Genomic DNA, 20,721 nt, shown 5'->3' on the forward strand with positions numbered 1-20,721 from the left:
AACCCCTTTCAGCGTATGCTCATTGAGGAATCCCAGTTTCCTACTGTGCCTGTATGCAGCAGCTGAACCAGATAGCACTTCCTGTCTGTGAAGGGGGCACGGGTTGTGCCTTTAAAAAATAGCCTAAATTGTGCACAGTTCTATCCACCACGGCACACTGTCTCAGATAACCTGAAGACATTTCTTCACAGCTAAAAACTTTCACCAAGCTTGAATTTAACAGTTTTAAGCCTTGTTCAGTACCCATCTGGTTTCATGGCCTTGTGATAATAACTGTTTAGCTACCCACAGCCTCCTTTTGGAGCTCTGTTAATGACCTTCGGCTCTCTTTCCTCTTTCTGCATATTCGCTGCAACACACCCCTGCTTTGCTTTCTCTGAGCTCAGATGAAGGAATATTCTTTTTTTAGTTTCCTCTTTCTTTCGTTCCTCCTCCCCCGAGTGTGCTGCCAGTGCAGAAACTCTAAGCCTTTGGCCCAGCTCCACCTGACTCAAATGTACATCTGCAACAATTTAGTTCTAATAGAATTGATTTACTAACCCAGTCCTGGCTGACTACAGCTGGTCTTAAAGAATCTTGGTGTCAGTGCATATTATAAAACAGTACTATTTCAATGAAATCACCAGGGAGAAGACCTGAGAAACAGCAAACTATTTCCCACAAGTAATTAGAACCCAATCTCAGCTATAAAGGTGAAAAAGCTTATGGGTTGGGATTGCCATTGTTGTTCTGGCAAGACTCCTGTGTCTATGGCAGCTGCAGAAGTAATAACTCAACAGATGAAGTATTTCCCCCCAGGACAGAGTCAGAGGAAAGGGGAAAGCTCTCCCTGTTGCTTATCCACCTCTAACGCGGCTGTAAAAGAAACAAGGGATCTGTCAGAAGGATGGTGACAGGTCTGTTATTGGAGGTCGGGAGACGCCATGTCACAAAATCCTTAATAAAATGTTATCGTTTTATCGGGGTTCCTTTCAACATTTTATGTCCTTTCCCAAAGGTTGAAAACATGAGTGCAAGAAGCTAGAAAAACCACTGGTTTTATGGTGGTACTGTAAAAATAAATAAATGATGAGGTGTGAAAAAGGCCCAAACTAGGAGTAAAGTTAAATATCTGGTTGCATTGATATTCACACATTTTATGTATTGTTTTGGTGAACCTTTCGACCTTGCAAGCTAAACTCTGGAGCTGCATCACAACATATGACAATGTAGCTCCCCCTTCCTCAAAGGAGGACTTCTTTCCGCCCCGCCCCCCCCGCCATATCTTTAAAGATTGCAAAGGGCTGAAGATATTCCCGGATCCCTCAGGCAGACTTCTGTGTCAGTGGAAAGCTCCCAGTGGAATGAACTTGCATACAAGTTTCAGATGTCTGATAATTCATTAGCACTTCAAAATTAAATGCTGATTTCATTGCTTAAATTCGTATTATTCCTTTCTGATTAGAAAAAGGTTGTCAATACCTGATTGAGAAATGATCAGCTCTCATCATGTTCAATATAATAATTTCATCCATGCAGTCAACTAACTGTCAATGATAAATTATAAAGAAATAATTAGTTGTCAGACAAATGGGTTTTGATTATCTGTATGAAATTGACTCCAAAGTGTTGAATTCTTTAAAAGCACACCTTTTTTATTTTGATTAGTAGGCTAGTGTAGATATTGATAGTCATATTAAGGAACTAGAAAAGGGGCACAATATCCCATGGTCCCTAGGAGAGCATTCCAGGGACTGCAGAAAAAGCAGGCTTCCTCTTCACCTATGCAAACACCCACAGCCACCCATTCTCTAGTGGTGCAAGGAAACAGGGGAAAGGAGTGTGTGGTGGGGTTAGATCAAAGGGGGCCTTGGGTAGCCCTATCCAAAGTCTCCTGGTTCTCTTGGCACATCCATAGAATGGGAAAAACCAATGCAAAACAAATATGAGGGGAAATGGGAGCACCAAAATGTTCTAAGTAGACCATCTGTCCCCTCAGCTTTTAGTCTGGCCAACACAAGTCCAATAGGGCTAGATTCTAGAACAGGCATCCCCAAACTGCGGCTCTCCAGATGTTTTGGCCTACAACTCCCATGATCCCTAGCTAACAGGACCAGTGCTCAGGGAAGGTGGGAATTGTAGTCCAAAACATCTGGAGGGCCGAAGTTTGGGGATGCCTGTTCTAGAATATGGTTGTTCCTTTGCCAAAGTCATTAAAATTTCTCTCACTTTCTCTTGCATGATAATAAAGTGGCATGAACCCCCACACCCTCACACAAATAAATCAAGTTTGAGCAGTTTACTCATAGCAAAATGGACAAAAACTAAGAGAATTAAGCGAGGGATGCAGTTACTAGTCCCACTAGTGGAAGCCCACACAAAGACTTCTACTACTGCAATGGGGCTAATTCCAGTCCTGCTCCAAGAATCGTCATAAAAACCACAGGCCAAACAAAACTGTTATTCTACAGTGCGCTGTCGTTTATCAAAATGCATCAAATTAATTAAGGAGTACAAGTTGGTGCTTGGCTCAAGGACAATAACTCTTTCTGTTATCATTTTTAAAACATCATTTGTGCTGTCTATTTGAGTAACATGGATACATGCATGCATCTCAAATACAACAAGCAGTGCATTATTATCTAGAGAAGTCTTGCATGATTCCCATTAGTGTTACATGAGGCTGGGGAAATGACAGCTACAGTTGTGCCAAACACAAAGATCTAACTATTTGCTTGTATTTCCATAACCTTACTCATTCTGATGATAGAACTGAAATCTGCCTAAGACTGATTCACACTAGGGCCGTGCATTTGATTTGGAACAAATGAACAATCGAAGTGAATGGAGCTCGAGCTGGATCCATTTCCATATGTTCAGAGACAAATGCTCAGAAGTGCAAATGGATATGAAGCAGCAAGGGTGGTAGTTCAGTGACGGAGCATCTGCTCTCCTTAGGCTAGGAAAGACACATGCCTGGGACCCTGGAAAACCACTGCCAGTCAGTGCAGACAATACTGAGCTAGATGGACCAACGGTCTGACTCATTTAAGGCAGCCTCCAATGTTCCTTCACACAGTTAGATGGTTGAGAAAAACAGAACTCCTGAAAGAATAGCCTTAAGGGGCTAGGAATGTGATGCACCAAAAATTATGGCTTTGAAAATCAGACACTGAGTACTCCCTTAGAGTGGCTAATATATGAAAACTTGCATAGCAATTTTTGCTGATTAGTGCAGAGTTTTTGCAAACACCATGGCTTGGAGCAGAAACCCTCACTCAGTGTTGCTTAGCAGCCTTCAAATAGTTACTGGAAACTTTTTCTCCTTTCTATTTCTGGGGGGGGGGGCAGGCAGTTTCCATACACAAAAGGCTTGGGTATTAATCAAACATTTTTGAAGGATATAGATTTCTAATAATTGCTCCCCAATGAAGCAGGAACACAACACAACACAACTCAACAACATAACATAACAATAATTTATTATTTATACCCCGCCCATCTGGCCAGGTTCCCCCAGCCACTCTGGGCGGCTTCCAACAAAACATTAAAATGCAGAAATCCATCAAACATTAAAAGCTTCCCTAAACAGGGCTGCCTTGAGATGCCTTCTAAAGGTCTGGTAATTCTGGTTCTCTTTGACCTCTGGTGGGAGGGCATTCCACAGGGTGGGTGCCACTACCGAGAAGGCCCTCAGTACATAACATAACAACAATGGAACCTTTTTTAAAAAGAGAAGATTCAACATTCATTCCTACACTATGCTAAACTTTGTGTTGTACTTCAGCAAATCCTATGCCAGTTTGTTCTCTGCTGCAGTGCATTGAAAGCAAGATTGTATATAACTCTCCTGATACCATCAGGAACACAAATCATCATGGATACACAATCAAAAGAACATATGGAGGGCTCAGAAGAAAGGAATCGGGCTTTTAATAATCAAACATTGGTTTTCGTAACAAATAATAATAATAATAATAATAATTTATTATTTATACCCCGCCCATCTGGCCGGGTTCCCCCAGCCACTCTGGGCGGCTTCCAACAAAACAGAAATTCTAAAATACAGAAATCCATCAAACATTAAAATACAGAAACAAACAAAAACCCACAGAGTACCTTGACTGAGCACCATGAAAGGTACACCGTGAAGTGCAAGAGTTAGACGGAAACGTGAACAATGAGAGGATCTGTCATCCAAAAATGTCTGCAGGGATTTCTTTTGTCCTACCTAAAATTGCCATATAAATTGATGTATGTCAGCAGGAGTTTTCCTTGGAGAGTTGGTGCGATAAGCCTGATTTCTTTTATTAACACCTTGAGTAGCAAATTAACTAATTATGACAGGAACAGTCAGTAAAAGATTTGCAAAATGCAAGGGATTTCAAGTTCCTTGAAGGGTGAGCCTTGAGGAAGCCAGAAGCAAAGGAGGGTAGGGCCTGTTTTGTGCCTTTAATTTGAGTATGAAAGAAGAAACTTGGCAAGTGCAGCTTTTCTCACCACTGCAGGAGGAGCTGGGTCTCTTTGACATGCCTCTTAAAGATGTGGGAACTCTCCCTTCATTTGGATCTCTTCACCTTCTGCAATTTGGTGTTTTAGATGCTATGAACTACATAGTCTATCAAACCTAGGAAGCACATACATGCTCCCACCAGTCTCCATATCCTAGGGTCATGCTGGCTGAGGCATCATTATTAGTACTGTATTAGTATTAGAGTATTAGTATTTTGCACCCCCTTGGCTCGGTGCTGGGGGGGGCTGTTCCTCTCTAAACCTGGTGCTGCTCTTAGGCAGGGTCTCGCCTTATGAACAAAGTAGTTTTCTTTGTATCAGCACACAGACCATTGTTTTCAGATGTTTGGAATGGCTAGAAAAGCTCCCCCTTATTATTATTATTATTATTATATTTTGCTGCAAGCCACTCTGTAATATCCGTGAGCATAATTTTTACTCTGTGTCTTCTGGATTTACTTAGATCTCACTATTGTTCTCCCGCAGCCAGCCATGTTCTAATCTAGAACTTTGGACTACAACTTCCATCAGCCCCAGCTAACTTGGTTAGTGGTCATGGGGAGTTGTAGTCCAACAAAATCTAAAGGACACTAGATTGGGCAAGGCTGTTGTGGGCTGTGTTGTATTTGAAACAGAGGTCTTTATTTTCTGTTAATATACTGGTTCTTCTTCCCGGTTTCCATTTCTGAGGGTAGACTTTCCAGGAGTTGGTCGATATAAGTAATTCCATATGAACAAAAAGAGAGAGAAAGAGAGAGAGAAATAGCATTCCCCATAATAGCTATTTAAAACAAATTGATTTAAATTGCAAAATAAAAGCAATTTCAAGTAGGTTTCACATGAAAGGCTTGTTTGGCCCCATCTAAAACAAAATCTATAACTTAGCATTTACTGCAGCAGATGTAGCTCCTATACCTGGCATGACAAAGCACCTTAAACAAACTGTCATTAGACATTGTTACAGATGTTTTAAATATCCCAACTTCTTTTCAGAATCAGAGTGCATTCTGTGTCATTTGTCCATCTTATTCTGAAACAGAATTTTAGTCATGGGGTGAGGGGGAATGAAGCAAAATAAAACTATTTTGTCAATAAAAGCAATTTTTATTTTTATTTTTGCTAAACATGCTGTTTTGCCTGTCATGTAAGCCACCTGATGCACACGCTGAATCAGTTCAGACAGTTGAACAGCACTGTTTCATACACATTATATGATATTCCCTCTTGGCCAGTAAATAACTGTAGAGACGGTTCCGGTTTCCGCCTGCAGGAATGGCGGACCTGTTTTCCATCTCTCTGACCTTTGTAAGGAATTTGGCGGTTGCTAGGGGAGTAAATGGCAACCCCCTACCCTCTCCGGGGGTTACGGAGAGGGGCCGCTGGCCCGCGATGCCCCCAGACCCACTCCGACTGTTTTTGGAGTGGGGGGAGCTTGGGCTGAGCACTTACAAGGGCCAGGACTCCCGGACGCTAATCTGCATGGCGGGGATTTCCATGGTTAAAGAAGATAATTAGGCTTAAATCTATGGACATACTTCAGAAGGAGGGAAAGAAGCGCTGTTTACTGCTGAGAAATTTATGCTGCCGAGTGAGAGGAGTCAAAGATTGTACTGCATCTGGAAGAAGGATTGATGGGGACGGAGCGATAAGGGGAGTGAGTTTTTATTTTATTTTTTTTCTTCATATTGTTGCCTCGTACCTTCCCGGACGCGATGTCCTGGCTTGTTTGGAGTGAAAGAGAAGCAAAAGACTGTGTGAGTTGAACCTTATAACTGTTGTTACTGAGCATATTTTTTTAAAGATGTGGAGTTGCCGATGAGAAAAGCCCCCCCCTAGTCGGACGGAAGGAGTTCTGAATGCGTTCGGAGGATTTATGAGCTGTGACGCACTTTAAATTGGAGCAGCGACCTGAAGCTAAGTTCAGCTATAGGGCAAGGAGATCCATTAATTTACCAAGAGTCTATGGTTTGATGTTTGGGTCTCCTGCCTGGAAAAGCTGTAAATTCTATAATGATCGTAAATCTTCATGGCTATGAGAGAAAAGCGAAAGTGATTTGAGCTTTTTAAGATGGCGCTACTTCGAATTGCTTCAACGCAACAGGAGCTCCATTAAGAAGATTTATGGGGAGGCTGGACTGATTAACTCACACAGGAGAAAGAACATCTGTGAGACTTTGTTTGATATTTATATCAGCAGCTGGGAAACAATCGTGAAAGTGGAAAACATCTATGTGACTGTAAGGGGAAGATCTGGATTATTATGAACTTGAAGGACGATTTGAACTTTAGAAAAAAGACGGCAGTGGACAGTTGCGAGGAATTCCCAATTTCTTGAAGCATGGGAACCCAAATAAAAAATTCTTTAGATGATTTGGCATAACATTCGGTCTGATTGATATATATATGTGTATAATTTGAAATATTGAATGTGATATAATTGGTTTTAATTGGAAAATTAATAAAAATATTTTTTTTAAAAAAAAGTAAATAACTGTAGAGACTAGGTAATTGATGTTTTATGAACTGAGGTATAACAACCAGCCACTGAGAGCAGCCCAGAACATTTTGCTCCATCACTCTGTTCTAGTGTATATTCCCTGGCATCGAAGTCAGACTATACCACCCTATGGCTTCCCCCACTTTAAATTTATGGGGGTATTTTGTTTTAAGATCAGGACAACATTTGTCCATCTCCAGTCCTGTGGCAACTCAACCCTTTCTCTTGGATTTCTCAGAGGTAGTTCTGAGAGTACACCAGCAAGTTCCTTTAGTACTCTGAAGTGCCATTCATCCAGCCCTGAAGACTTGGATTTATTTAAGGTCATGGTCCTTAAATAATGGTCAACTGTTTATCAGTCATGAACTGCAATCCTGACTGTTCCACCACCAGTTTCTCTACTTACACAACTTGTGCATGGTGCCTATTTTGGGAGAAGACAGAAGCAGGAGCCGAGCAGCTGATTCCCTTTCACCATCCTCACTGAGCAGCGAGCCTTCTCTTCTTCTTCTTCTTCTTCTTCTTCTTCTTCTTCTTCTTCTTCTTCTTCTTCTTCTTCTTCTTCTTCTTCTTCTTCTTCTTCTTCTTCTTCTTCTTCCCCTTTCTTCCAAAGTGCCTGAAAAGGCCCATTTTGTTGCCTCAGTTTTCTTGACTCTGTTTCTGCAAGTCTGGACTATTCACTTGTACTTGTCCTTAGTGACCTGCCCTCATTTCCATTTCTTGGACATGCCCTTTTTAACTTTCCAATTAATCACTAACGTTTTTGTGCAGCAGATACATTGCCTTTCCTAGGACTCTCGTTTTTTCTTTCCCATTAAAACAGTGATTGTGCCTTTATCAACTTTTTCTTCAACTCCTACCCATCTTATTGCTTTATTTCTTTTAACTAATTCCCTTATTTACTGTATTACACAGGCATCCCCAAACTTCGGCCCTCCAGATGTTTTGGACTACAATTCCCATCATCCCTGACCACTGGTCCTCTTAGCTAGGGATCATGGGAGTTGTAGGCCAAAACATCTGGAGGCCACAGTTTGGGGATGCCTTGTATTACAGGTATACTTATTTGGAAGACTTTAAAGGGAGCTTAGACAAGGTTATCAATGGCTGGTAACTATGATGGCTGTAGAGAAGGTATACTTTTTAGTACCAGTGGCTGGGAATTACAGTACAAGAGGAGAAAGTGCTGTTGCACTCTGATCATGCTTGGGGTATTCCCCCACCTAAGGCATCTTATTGGTCACAGTGAAAAGAGGATGCTGCCCTATGGTCTGATCCATCAGGATTCTTACTATATGACTCAAGATTCATAATTTAACAGCTCTGTATATCCCATGCTCATTGGATGCTATGTCCCATTGCCGAGCCAAATGTTATCTTGGCAGCCAACTTCCGCAACATTATGTTATCGGGCGTTGATTTCTATGGTATTCTTCTGTCTCACATTTAAGTTGTCGTTCTGGCCATTTTCCCACAGTTTTGTTGCTGTATTTTACACATGGCGCAGAGAGCTCTTTGGGAGAAACTGGACATATTTTCAAAATGATTTCATTCTTTTATCCAACTTCTTGTACTGTAATTCAATCTGCAGCGAACCGAAAGCATGGGAAACTGTATGAGTAATCAGGCTCACAGTGCTCTCTTAGGTCCGACCATGTGTATTTCAGCAGCTACTTAGAATGGACAAAAAGGGATCATTACCCTGGGCGGTTATAACTAAAAGCTGACAGAGGCATGCAAAAAAGAGTGCATTGTCCAGTCAACCCAGGACTATACTACTTCAGACTGCAGGTGGGAAAATAAGACATTTGAAATCTCCCTGTACTGTATAAGAAGAACTTGGTGTGTGAATGCTTCCTGTGAATGGAAAACTGTTTGAAGGAACATAAACTACCTGCTATCTGAAGTGATATGGTCCAGGAAGGGGAGGATTATAAGGTTTCCCTTGCACATTTGAATTAACTCCAAAGCTATTGCTTATTCCGTTGATTCCATCTACTAGGCAAAATTGGCTCACAACAAGGCAAAATTGGCTCACAACAGTGTCCTTGTTATAAGATAACTGCATGATGTTTTCGTATAAGAGAACTGCCTCATTATTATCTTGATTTACCTATATTATCATTTTTGTGGCAATATTGATTGGCAGCACTCCTGTGATGTAATGGAATATTCACAAACATTCTTGCTAGGAAAGGGTGGATCTTGCCTCCCCCAATTTAACCCACTCCCGAAACAATCTCTAGTACACGGATTAGATTAGGTAATGGCATCAATGTGGTGCACCAGGGGCCTGGAAACTTCTGTGGCATCCTACTATAGCACTCTACAGCCTTACATTAGCCCCAAAGAAGTTTGCACTCTTCGTGAGTGCATTAAGACTATTTTCGTGCTGCGCCGGCAATCATTTCTTTTTGCATCGCTGCTGATGCAATGAAAATGCTGAATCAAGTCGCCCAGAACGGAAGGCAGGTGCAACATCTTCCATTCCAAGCAATTTAAGCATAACACCTGATCTCATGGCTGCCAGCCATTGCACACAGCCCTTTCTGGGCACCACTAGACTGCCACTGTCCCTCTGTCGTGGTCATGATCTGACCTTCAGTGAACGCTAACACCCACAGCCTAACAGGAACCATACGTCAATGGAAATCTCAACACAGAGCTGCAGTACTGCACAGATAATGAAATTCTGCTGACACTGGCAAAAGACTCGCAGAACTCTCTGCAAAGGCACATTCAAAAATGCCAGCGACAAAAGCAAGCGGCGATTTTTCTGGGTTGAATGCCTGGATGTCAATGGAATACGAGAGAGAGAGAGAGACAGAGTTTTCTTTGTCTAGGTTCCTAGTGCCTCTGTTCCAGGGGAATGACATTAAACCAGGCAGGCATTGTGTGAACAGGCCTGTCTGATACCATTTGTGCTAATCACTGGACTGAGAAAAGACAAACTAAGAAATGTCTCAAGATCCCAGGCAATTATGTATTGACTGCAAAGTCCTGACAGGGATGTCTACGATTTTTGCCTTTGCTTGGGGTTTGTGTGTTGGGGGGGGGGCTTTTTTTAGCAAATCTCATTGGATCAGATGGCATTAACGGGATTGACGGCAAGCTGTCAAATATGTGGAGGGCCTAACCTTTTATTTATCATTATCTGACTTCTTCTTTTTTTAAAGGTGGGGGCACTGAGATGTTCATGGAACAAAACAAAACAAAAATAGTAAAATAGGAGGGACAGAGGAGACAAATCCAAACCACAGAAGAGCTGGCTTCTAATTGATTTTATTGAAGAACTGATTAAACTCCTACAGAAGGATTGTGTAAAAAGTCAGGCTTCGGAACCAGCTCAGTAAAACTTACCATAGCTCCCATCTGCTTGTTGTTGTTTAGTCGTTTAGTCATTTCCGACTCTTCGTGACCCCATGGACCATAGCACGCCAGGCACTCCTGTCTTGCACTGCCTCCCGCAGTTTGGTCAAACTCATGTTCGTAGCTTCGAGAACACTGTCCAACCATCTTGTCCTCTGTCGTCCCTTTCTCCTAGTGCCCTCAATCTTTCCCAACATCAGGGTCTTTTCCAAGGATTCTTCTCTTCTCATGAGGTGGCCAAAGTATTGGAGCCTCAGCTTCACGATCTGTCCTTCCAGGGAGCACTCAGGGCTGATTTCCTTAAGAATGGATAGGTTTGATCTTCTAGCTCCCATCTGCACTACACATTTAAAGCAGTATAATACAAATTTAAACTCACCCCAGAACATAGCTGCCAAGTTATCCCCTTTTTTAAGGGAAATTCCCTTATGCTGAATAGGCTTCCTCGTGAGAAAAGGGAAAACTTGGCAGCTATGCCCCAGAATCCTGGAAAATGTAGTTTGTTAAGGATGCCAAGAAGTCCTTAAGAGACCCCTATTCTCCTTACAGAGCTACAGTTCCCAGAGTTCCCCAGGAAGAGCGATTGACTGTTAAACCACTTTGGAAATTGTAGCTCTGTAACTCTCAGACACCCTTAACAGATATAGTATCCTAAGTATGCTATAAAACTAATGGCTGCTCTGTCCAATGGCTAAAGACTTGCAAGACACAGCCATTTAGGCACTTTTTAGATGGCTTCTAGCTCCTCATATGCTTGGCATTGTGATCCTGCCAAGAGTCCTGACTCTAATAAGTCCTGTCTCGAGTGCAGTGGTGAAAGCCAATCTTTTAAGAAGACAGAGCTCTTTCACCAGTGTGAATTCAAGCTGAAAAATATCATCATCAAATGTTTCATTTAAAGGGAGGTGAATCAGTTCCAGTTGTTTCTGGAGCTTGGCCCAGTTGGCTCATCAGAGGCTGCAGATATGGTCAGAGCTCCCCCTCGTGGCTGTCATTGCGAGTATTGTAAGCAATCATGTTCCATCTTCGACCTCTGGTCCCCCATATGTTGCCACAACTCCCATCCCGCCCCCAGCCTGCTTAGGTGATGGGAGTTCTAGCTGAACAACATCTGGGGATCCAAGGTTGCATAACATTAGGAAATTCACCAAATGTAGATCATAAGGACCAAACATGAAAACGACCTTGCTGGATCCCTCCCTGCATTTAGAACACTCCCAGGTTTTTCAGCAATCATCCTGATTTGTTTGTGGGAAAGTTATATGGCACATTGTATCAAGCGTTTCCCCACATTTTCAAGTGCATTTCCTATTTGCATTACGTCGGGGGGGGGGGTTGGAAGGAGACAGGTAGTGCCCAATCAGCTTTGACTGTGCAACCTGAATTTGCTAGCAGTTTGATGCTTGGTAGCTTTCCAGTGGTATTGGCTCCTTAACCGTAGTTAAGGAGTAGGCCTGGGTTCATACATAATGCTAAACCATGCTTTAAGAAGCCATAATTTAATAAACCATGGTTTAGCATCACTTGCGAATTGGGCCAGTCTCTCTCTCTCTCTCCCCCCCCCAATAATCTTTATTTAATTTACATATCCAATAACCAATATTTAAATTACATTTTACATACACCACATTTCTTCAACCTTGTTTGTACATCAAAAAGAGAAAAAAGAAAGAAAGAAAACCCCAAAATCCACAAAGAGAAGAAAAAAAGGGAAAAAAGAAAAAAAGAATATATACATATTATATATATACATAGAACTCATTATTAATACACATATTAAATATATGACTTCCACCCTACCTTCATTCGCCTTTTTTAGAGTCTTACTTTGAACTTACGCAGTTTAACTTTCTTTATGTTTAAGATAATAGATCCACTGTTATTGATGTCTTCACAATCATGTCAAATTTCTATTTTCATGCTTATGCCATTCCAACTCATATGCCCTGTAAATTTGTCTAATTGTCTTATTTTGTTATACATTGAATTTATTATTCTCCCTAAATAACCATTAAAGAAGTTTAAGCTTTAATTATGAGGTGGTTTTCATTCTGCTGGTTTGTTTATATTTCTACCACCCTATCCATATATTTCACGAATTTTCCCCATTCTCTCTCATACGTTTCGTTATCTTGCTGTCTTATTTTTGATGTTAATCTAGCTATCCCCATGTATTCCACCATCTTCTTATGCCAGTCCGCTATCGTTGGAATTTGGAGACTTGCCCAATTCCAAATTCCAAAGACCGAATTGGGCTAGTCTCAGTGCTAAGTATTACTCTGTATGCTAGTCTGAGCTGAAAAAAGGAGACTGAGTTAATTCAAAAGCTTCCACAACATAGTTTGGGCACAAAGCATTTTAATAGATTATGTAGGTGGACCCCCTGTTAGAGTTTGTTTCTTGTTTGAACCTTCCTGTTCTGGACTAATTGTTTTATGGATATACAAAAATGGCAAAGCGAACTTTGCTTTTAAAACATAATTGGTTGCTGTGCTTTGAAGTAGCAAAATCAGAATAGCTTGACTACCACCCACTTTCTCCCCAGGGCAGAGTGTTTGGAAAATAGTGTCAGGGAATGAAGTAATGCTGCCCTTCAGACTGCAGGTGCCAGTATTTGACCACTTTTTGACACCTTGCAGTTTCTTGTGGCCTTGTAGGACCTTGCATTTCCCATAGAGCTTGTTTTTACGTCCATTTGCACTTTCTGGAATATGCTAGAGAATTGATGTAATCTGAAACAAGAGAAAAGAGCAGTAAACCACAATATTTACAGATCAAAATGTATCCGATTTTATTATAATGGGTAGGAGCAAACATAACAAGGGCATCATCAATATAGTAACTTTCTGGTGAGATCAGGAAATTAAAACTCAGTAGAAGATGCATTTGAGGAACAATAGTACTCGGGTTTCAGAGTGTGCCGTGTACCCAAAGAGGTTTTCTGTCTGCAGAAACAGCAGCAGTCAGTGCCAGGTAAGTGCCTATAACAAAGGCTGAGCCTGAGCTCTTATGTATGAAAGAGAGTATCTGTGCTCATGTATACAATACCTTTGCCTTGTTGCTGAATAGCTCTAACTGTCCACAACAAATCTGAGATTATGTTCTAAGACAAGGGCTCTCAAACTAAAAGTCTGCATGAAACCTTGGTCCTTCTGCTTTTAGAAAGCGGGAGCACTTCATGAAGTCAGCTGGAAATGTTACCATTTGGACTTAGGAGCAGTGGTCTGAGGCCCAATTTAGCAAAATGAGCGAGGGGCCTACCCAAACTCAGCAGTTTTGGCTTGCCACGTTTTAAAGTAGGTGAAGTAACACACAGCTCCCATCTAAAGGTCCATTCCAGGAGATCATAATGCTGTAGATCACAAAGAGCGGTCCATATCCCGTGGCACAATGCGCTTGTGCGTCTGGCTGTTAACCAGAAGGTTTGTGGTTCAAGCCCACCCAGGGACGGCAGTGGGCAGGATTCCTGCATTGCAGGGGGTTGGATTAGATGACCATTGGGATCCTTTCCAACTCTACATTTCTATTATTATTTATTTATTTATACCCCTCCCATCTGGCTGGGTTTCCCCCACCACTCTGGGCGGCTTCCAACAAATACCAAAATACATTAAAATATCACAGATTAAAAACTTCCCTAAACAGGGCTGCCTTTAGGTGTTTTCTAAATGTCAGGTAGTCTCCTTGACCTCCGATGGAAAGGCGTTCCACAGGGTGGGCGCCACTACCAAGAAGGCCCTCTGCCTGGTTCCCTGTAGCTTTGCTTCTCGCAGTGAGGGATCAGTTCTGAGTACTGTCAGGGCAAAGGAGGGTGCCTGTATGGCTAACAAGCAGAGTCAAAGAAGCTATTAGAGGCAAGAGGGCTTCCTTTAGAAAATAGAAGTCTTGTCTAAATGAGAACTCTGGCAAAGGAAAAAGCAGGCAGTAAATGATGCTAAAAAAGAAGGTGAGGAGCACATTGCTAAAAACATAAGGAGCAAAAACAAAGAGGGAGTCAAAGGTGTGCTGAAGGAAAGATAAGCATATTGCAGAGAAGCCAAAGGAATTCTTTGAATTTGACTTCTTCACAGCTAAAGATACAGGGCACATCTCAGTACCTCAACCAACTTTCACAGGCAGGGAGTCTGAGGAAGTGAGGCAAACAATGGTGACAAGAAACTGGCCAATCCATAGGTCTGGACGGCATCCACTTGAGAATTCTAAAGTGAGCACTGGAAAGTGGCCAATCTAACACCAGTTATTAAAAATGTATTCAGGGGAGATTCTGGAAATTACAGGCCGGTTAGTTTAACATCTGTTCTGGGAAAACTGAAGGAAAGCGTTTTTTTTTAAAGGTAGAATTACCAAGAATATAGAAAGATGACTCTCATTAAAGCAGAACCAGGATAGCTTGTCTCAGCAAGCTGTACAAGTTCTTTGAGAGTGCCAACAAGCCTATAGGCAGAGGTGATTCAGTTGACATTGTGTGCTTAGACTTCCCAGAAGCTTTTGACAAACGTCTCGCACCAAAGGCTCCTAAAAGCAAGATGAGGTGAGTTCCTCTTGCGGATCAGTAAGAAACAGGATGCAGAGACTGGTGATAAATGGACAGTTCTCCCAACAGAGAGAAAGTCTAGTCTCCCAAGGATCGGTATTGGAGCATGTGCTTTAAAACTTGTTCACAAATGATCTAGAACTAGGAGTGAGCAGTGAGGGATCCGGGTTTGCTGATGATACCAGATTGTTTAGGGTGGTTTAAACAAAAGGGATTGTTAAGAGCTCCAAAAGGATTTTGCCAAATGGGGTGAATGGGTAGTAAAATACCCGAATTGTGGGTTTCCCATCTGGTTGGCCATTGTAGGAGTCTGTGCGGGGCAGTGGTTAGCATGTTGGAGATCAGGGTTCAACTCCCCACATTGCCATGGAGCTCACTGGGTTATCTTGGACCAGTCTCTATCTCTCAGCCTGACCCACCTCACAGGGCTGTTGTGAGGTTAAGATGGGGAGAGGAAGTATGCCACTTTTTGAACTCCTTGGAGGAAAGGTGGAATATAAATGTAATAGGAAGCCCTGAGTCTAAATTTGCCCGACTGTACCACTGGTTCCTTCACAGCATAGCATGGTTAGTTATGATGTGTTTAGTTGCACTTCTTCCATGTAAACAAGAGGGAGTGTGCACAACAAAATGCTTTGTGACTGACAAGGCTGGATGGCTTGCCTCTCCTACTCCAATGTTGTGAGAACGGCAAAAGTTCAAAATGAAATCTCTAACTTCAGCAAGGCATTTTGGACAGAGGGATTTTATGGTCCATCGGTAGATAATGAAGAGGAATGGAATCTGGGCCACTCTTATTAGGGAAGCCTTGTCTCAAGCTTTTTCAGGCATTTATCACTCTCAAGAACTCTCTGTATATATGAAGGAGGCAAACCAGATGAAATCTTTGTCCTTTCACTTGGGCTTCAGGCCAGCCTTAAAATATCTCTTGTACCACATCCAAAAACAAGAGGGGGGGAATAGAAATGCCAATGATTGCTCTTATTTTCGTAGCTCGTTGAAAGCGGATGTCATTGCAGTGACTTGTGCTTTTAGAAAGACGTTTGTTTCAAGGTCTCCATCTCATCCTGCAAACTTTTGATCCTGGTAAGTGATGCTGAATTTTTTACTAGGGCTTCTATTCTATTTAATGTGTCATGTTTATTATTTATTAGATTTAAATCATGTAGAAAATTTGGGGGGGGGGGGAATCTGCCCCATTCCCCATTCTATTTTTCAGAGACTCTCTTGTCTCCAACTGGACCAATATGTGAAAAGAGGAATGAACCACACCACCCCTCAACAAATCAATTCCCTGTTTAGCAGTATGAAGCAAGTCCCTTCCTTCAGGAGTGCCATCTCAGTTTCTGAACTTCTGGCATCCTTTCTTGCATGGACTAGCCAGCCCCCCCCCCAATTCCTCAGAATTTAAAACAATGAGGAACTTTTGTAGCTCTCTATTCTTCACTGTGGTCTTTCGAATTTTGCGGAATTCTTCTAATTTTTCCTCTTGCCTTCCTGTAGTTGAAGGAAGCCTCATAGTGGCTTTTCCATTTGTTTTTCCCACCTCCATCCCAAGCGATCTGCAATATGTCTGTGGTTATTAAAGATCGCAGCACGGTATACAGATTCAGCTCGGGTGTGTTTGGCAGCCTTCTCTCTCTAACCCATGTGCGTCAAGCTTTGAGGCAGACTTCCTCCAGCAAAACGAGGGGGGAAACCTAATCTTTATAAAGCAATAGCTCTGCTTCATATTGGATTATTTGATACCAGATGGAATTTAACTTAATTACACTGTCTGAGCAATGAGAACACAGAACTTTGTGAGTCCTTTTTGAAAGCTGTGAGAACTGGACTATCTTTTGATCTTTATTTTTATTCCTTTGGGATGTAAATTAGAGTTGGGGAGAAGAGCAGAATCTCCAGATGTCCCTACTTTCCAGGGATGTCCCTGATTTAGAGAAGCCACCCCAGTTTCTGATTTGATCCCAGAATGTCCCACTTTTCCTTAGGATGTCCCTAGAGAAATGTTGGAAGGTATGGAGTTATCCAATCCCTGAGCCATCTGAAGGCAATCCTGTACAGGGAAGTTTTAAAATGGTGTGTGTGTGTGTGTGTGTGTGTGTGTGTGTGTGTGTGTGTGTGTGTATGAAGTTGCTCAGAGTGGCTGGGGCAACCCAGTCAGGTGTGTGGCGTATAAATAGTCAAATTATCATTATGGAATGGGATGTCTGTATTTTCATCGGAGAAATGTTGGAGGGTATGGGAGAGAAGGAATTCACAGAATTCTGTGAGAATCTCACAAAGGTTTGGCAGCAAAGCTAAAAGCTCAGGTTCTTTGACTGTGTCCTACGATTTGAGCAAAGAGAAGATTTATCTTCTCTCAAAATGAAATCACCATTCCAAAGCAAAAAATATTTCATGGAACTTGCATCCCAAGACCCTGCTCTCCTTCCTTTAGCCTCCTTGCCTCTCTGTAGCTCACATTCCTATTCCACATGGTTTCCACAAGATGAAAAGTGATGGCTTGTTCCTCCTCACCAACCAAAGTCCTTATTCTTTCCAAAGCCCCTGACACAACGAAGGGCATTTACTGTAGATGCCTATACAGGGATATCTACTGTAGCTTCAAATCACAGCTTTTTCTTCACAGGAGACCGCCTGCAAACTCCTTGTAATGTTGGAAAAATATTTACACTGGAACCTACTTGTGAGTCAGACAGAAGGGGGCATCAAACCGCACCCAGATTTTTAGTAACATATCAATAGACACAACAGCTACTAATCCTCCCCGGGACTTTAATTTTTACCTTGAGAATAGCTTAGGGAGCAGTACAATGAACAAAAAGTCTTATGTGGGGGGAACCCTGTGACTCTTCAGAAGGGAAGATGGTAGTTAAAGTGCTGAGAGCAGAAGCCATTGAACTACTCGATGGTGAGATTCATGTACAGGATGCATGAATCCTCATACGGACATTAACCTGGAAGTAGTTCCCACTGAAAGGGATGTGGGTGGCGCTGTGGGTTAAACCACAGAGCCTAGGGCTTCCCAATCAGGTCTGCGGTTTGAATCCCCGCGATGGGGTGAGCTCCTGTTGCTTGGTCCCTGCTCCTGCCAACCTAGCAGTTTGAAAGCATGTCAAAGGGCAAGTAGATAAATAGGTACCGCTACAGCGGGAAGGTAAACGGCGTTTCCGTGTGCTGCTCTGGTTCGCCAGAAGCGGCTTTGTCATGCTGGCCACATGACCTGGAAGCTGTACGCCGGTTCCCTCGGCCAATAATGCGAGATGAGAGCTGCAACCCCAGAGTCGGTCACGAGTGGACCTAATGGTCAGGGGTCCCTTTACCTTTTTAGTTCCCACTGAAGTCAGTGAGGCTTATTTCTGAGTAGATATGCATGAGGTCACATTACTACTCATCTTGTAGTAATAGTGTTGCGTGGAGGCGGAATCAATGCACTCTTTTTTCTTTTAGCTTTGTTAACTAACTCAGTGGTACTGTGGCGGCAAGAATTTGGAGCAGACGTCTAGGGGTCACACTGAGCAGGTGAGCTCCAAAATGCAACAGGGTTGGATTATCACATTTTGAATTAAACAAAGAGCAACCCCCCAATAAGATCATTAAATCCAGAGTCTGCACCCTTAACAGCAAACTAGAATAACCTTTTTTTAAAAAAAATTGGGGGAATTTTAAACTAGGCTCATTTGCATTGGAAAATTTTCAGTTTGCATCCAAGAAAAATTATTATGTGCTAGAGAGTATGGTTACTTTACTTGCATTTAATAAGTGTTTAGAAAGTTAAATACTTCGAAATTCCCAAGCTTTACCAATAATGCATCTGTGCTTGGTCTTCTTTCATTGTTATCAATGAACTTATGAGGTGGAAATTTTTCCATGGAAAAATAAATTTCCATTTATTGGAAATTTTTCCAGTGGAGGCGCCCCAGGCTTGCGCTCCCTGTGCGAAGCTCCACCTCGCCACGCCTTTCTGCTGTTTTTTTATTTTATTTTATTTTTATTTTTTGTACTTTTTATTTTTTTCTAATTTTTATTTTTTTATTGGGGGGGGGCGCCAGAAGGTGATCTCGCCTAGGGCGCAAAAAAACCCTAGCACCAGCCCTGGTTGCCTCTCAGATCTTTTGGGCTACAACTCCCATCAGCCAGGCTGATGGGAGTTGTAGTCCAAAACATGAAAAGCGCACCAGGTTAGCAAAGGCTACCTTACTGTGAGGACCCTGATGAATGGACAAGAGAACGTTCATTTGGGAAGCATTGAAGTAGCATTTGTGCTTTGCCCACCTTATTTCTGATTGCCAGCTGCTTTTTGCAAGTCTGTTCAGCATGTTGTCCACTCCTGAAGTGCTGTACACTGCTGTCAATGTACTGGGAAGCAACAGCTCATGTTTTCTGCTCTGTGGGCAAGCACTGCATTTAAGGAAGATGGGGGGGGAGCTTGCTCTTTATATTGCATACTGGCAAAAGATATCCACGCTACTGAATAAATGGAAAACGTATTCCAGGATAGATTCAAATCTCTAAAATCTTATTTTCATCAGGCCATTTAAGGACCAGAAAAAACAGACTGTTTCTAGACCTAGGGTTTTTCTTTTGCTAACCTGAAAACATTCCTGTGGCTTCTCCCTGATAAAGAGGCAGAATGGGGTTATGAACTGTGGAGTTGAAAGGATGCCAGGACAAGGGGAGGGAGATTCTGGGACACAAGTTCAGTGGAATCTTCTTGGAATTGCCATTTCATCTTGAGGTTAGCTTAATTCTTGATTCAAAATAGTGCCCAGCTGTATCCAAACAGATAAAAACCTCAGAAACCATTGTACCAATTTTGGGTAACATCAGTAAAGTTTTGAAGGACTCAGTCCACCATCTTGATTCAAAATGTCACCCAATTGTACCCAAACATGGACAAAAAGCTGCTCTTTGCTCTCAGTAATTATAATGCAAAATTTGGTTACGGTATGTTAAAAGGTGTCCAATTGCATGGCGGAAAAACAACTTTCCAAAATATATAGAAGAAGATACTGGCACTCTCAAATCACCATGTCCTTTCTAACAAGATTTCCATTCATCCTCAGCAACCACTCCCAGTCCCTGCCACCACTGCTTCTTCAGTTCTTCTACTTTCCCCTCTACTCCTGGCTGGGTTTGCTGCTTCGTCCCTCCACCTGACCCATAATCCCTGGTGATTCCAGATGTGGCCTACAGTCCTGGGGCTGTTAGGCAGCAATGGCCACTGCACAAAATCATTATTCTAATCCAGGCATCCCCAAACTTCGTCCCTCCAGATGTTTTGGACTACAATTCCCATCATCCCTGACCACTGGTCCTGTTAGCTAGGGATCATGGGAGTTGTAGGCCAAAACATCTGGAGGGCCGCAGTTTGGGGATGCCTGTTCTAATCCATCTCTTTTCCTTGAAATATGTTTTCTCCAAACTTCCAATTTAGCACTATAGGTGCTCCAGATGACCCATTTATGGAGCATTCATTCTGATTTTCTTGCACAAAACGTATGTGGTGGTTAGACTAATTCCTCTCTTTATTGAGCATTTGTTTTGATTTGTTTATGGTGCAGTTATAGGACAATAATCACAGTGGTTTTTTTGGAGGCTCTTCCTTTAAACAGACACCATAAATAGTTTGTGTTTCCAGGGCAGCACCACATATTAATTGCTACATCAAATTCTGCTCTGACTACTTTTCTCTCCCTCCCCCCCATATATTCCGAATGCATTTCTTTTTCATTTTCTTCTATTATTCCTTGTCTCTCACTCTTTTGTAAGCTGCTTTGTGAGGACATCGCTTTGAATAGCAGCTTTCAATATTTTGAAAAGGCAA

At 42.2% G+C, this 20,721-nt stretch overlaps 1 protein-coding gene across 2 annotated transcripts in view; it reads left to right on the forward strand.

Moving 5' to 3' along the window:
- The first annotated feature begins 15,858 nt into the window (after window positions 1–15,858).
- FGF1 (fibroblast growth factor 1) overlaps window positions 15,859–20,721 on the forward strand; it is a 53,460-nt gene continuing 48,597 nt past the window's right edge. The window contains exon 1 of one of the 2 annotated variants that reach the window (XM_035105367.3): window positions 15,859–15,977. The gene's annotated coding sequence lies outside the window, so the exon portion shown is untranslated. The remainder of the gene's footprint in view (window positions 15,978–20,721) is intronic. The other variant, XM_088661879.1, reaches the window with a different exon arrangement.

This window comes from Zootoca vivipara, chromosome 2 (assembly GCF_965207765.1).
Source record: "Zootoca vivipara chromosome 2, rZooViv2.hap1.1, whole genome shotgun sequence".
Classification (NCBI taxonomy): Eukaryota; Metazoa; Chordata; class Lepidosauria; order Squamata; family Lacertidae; genus Zootoca; species Zootoca vivipara.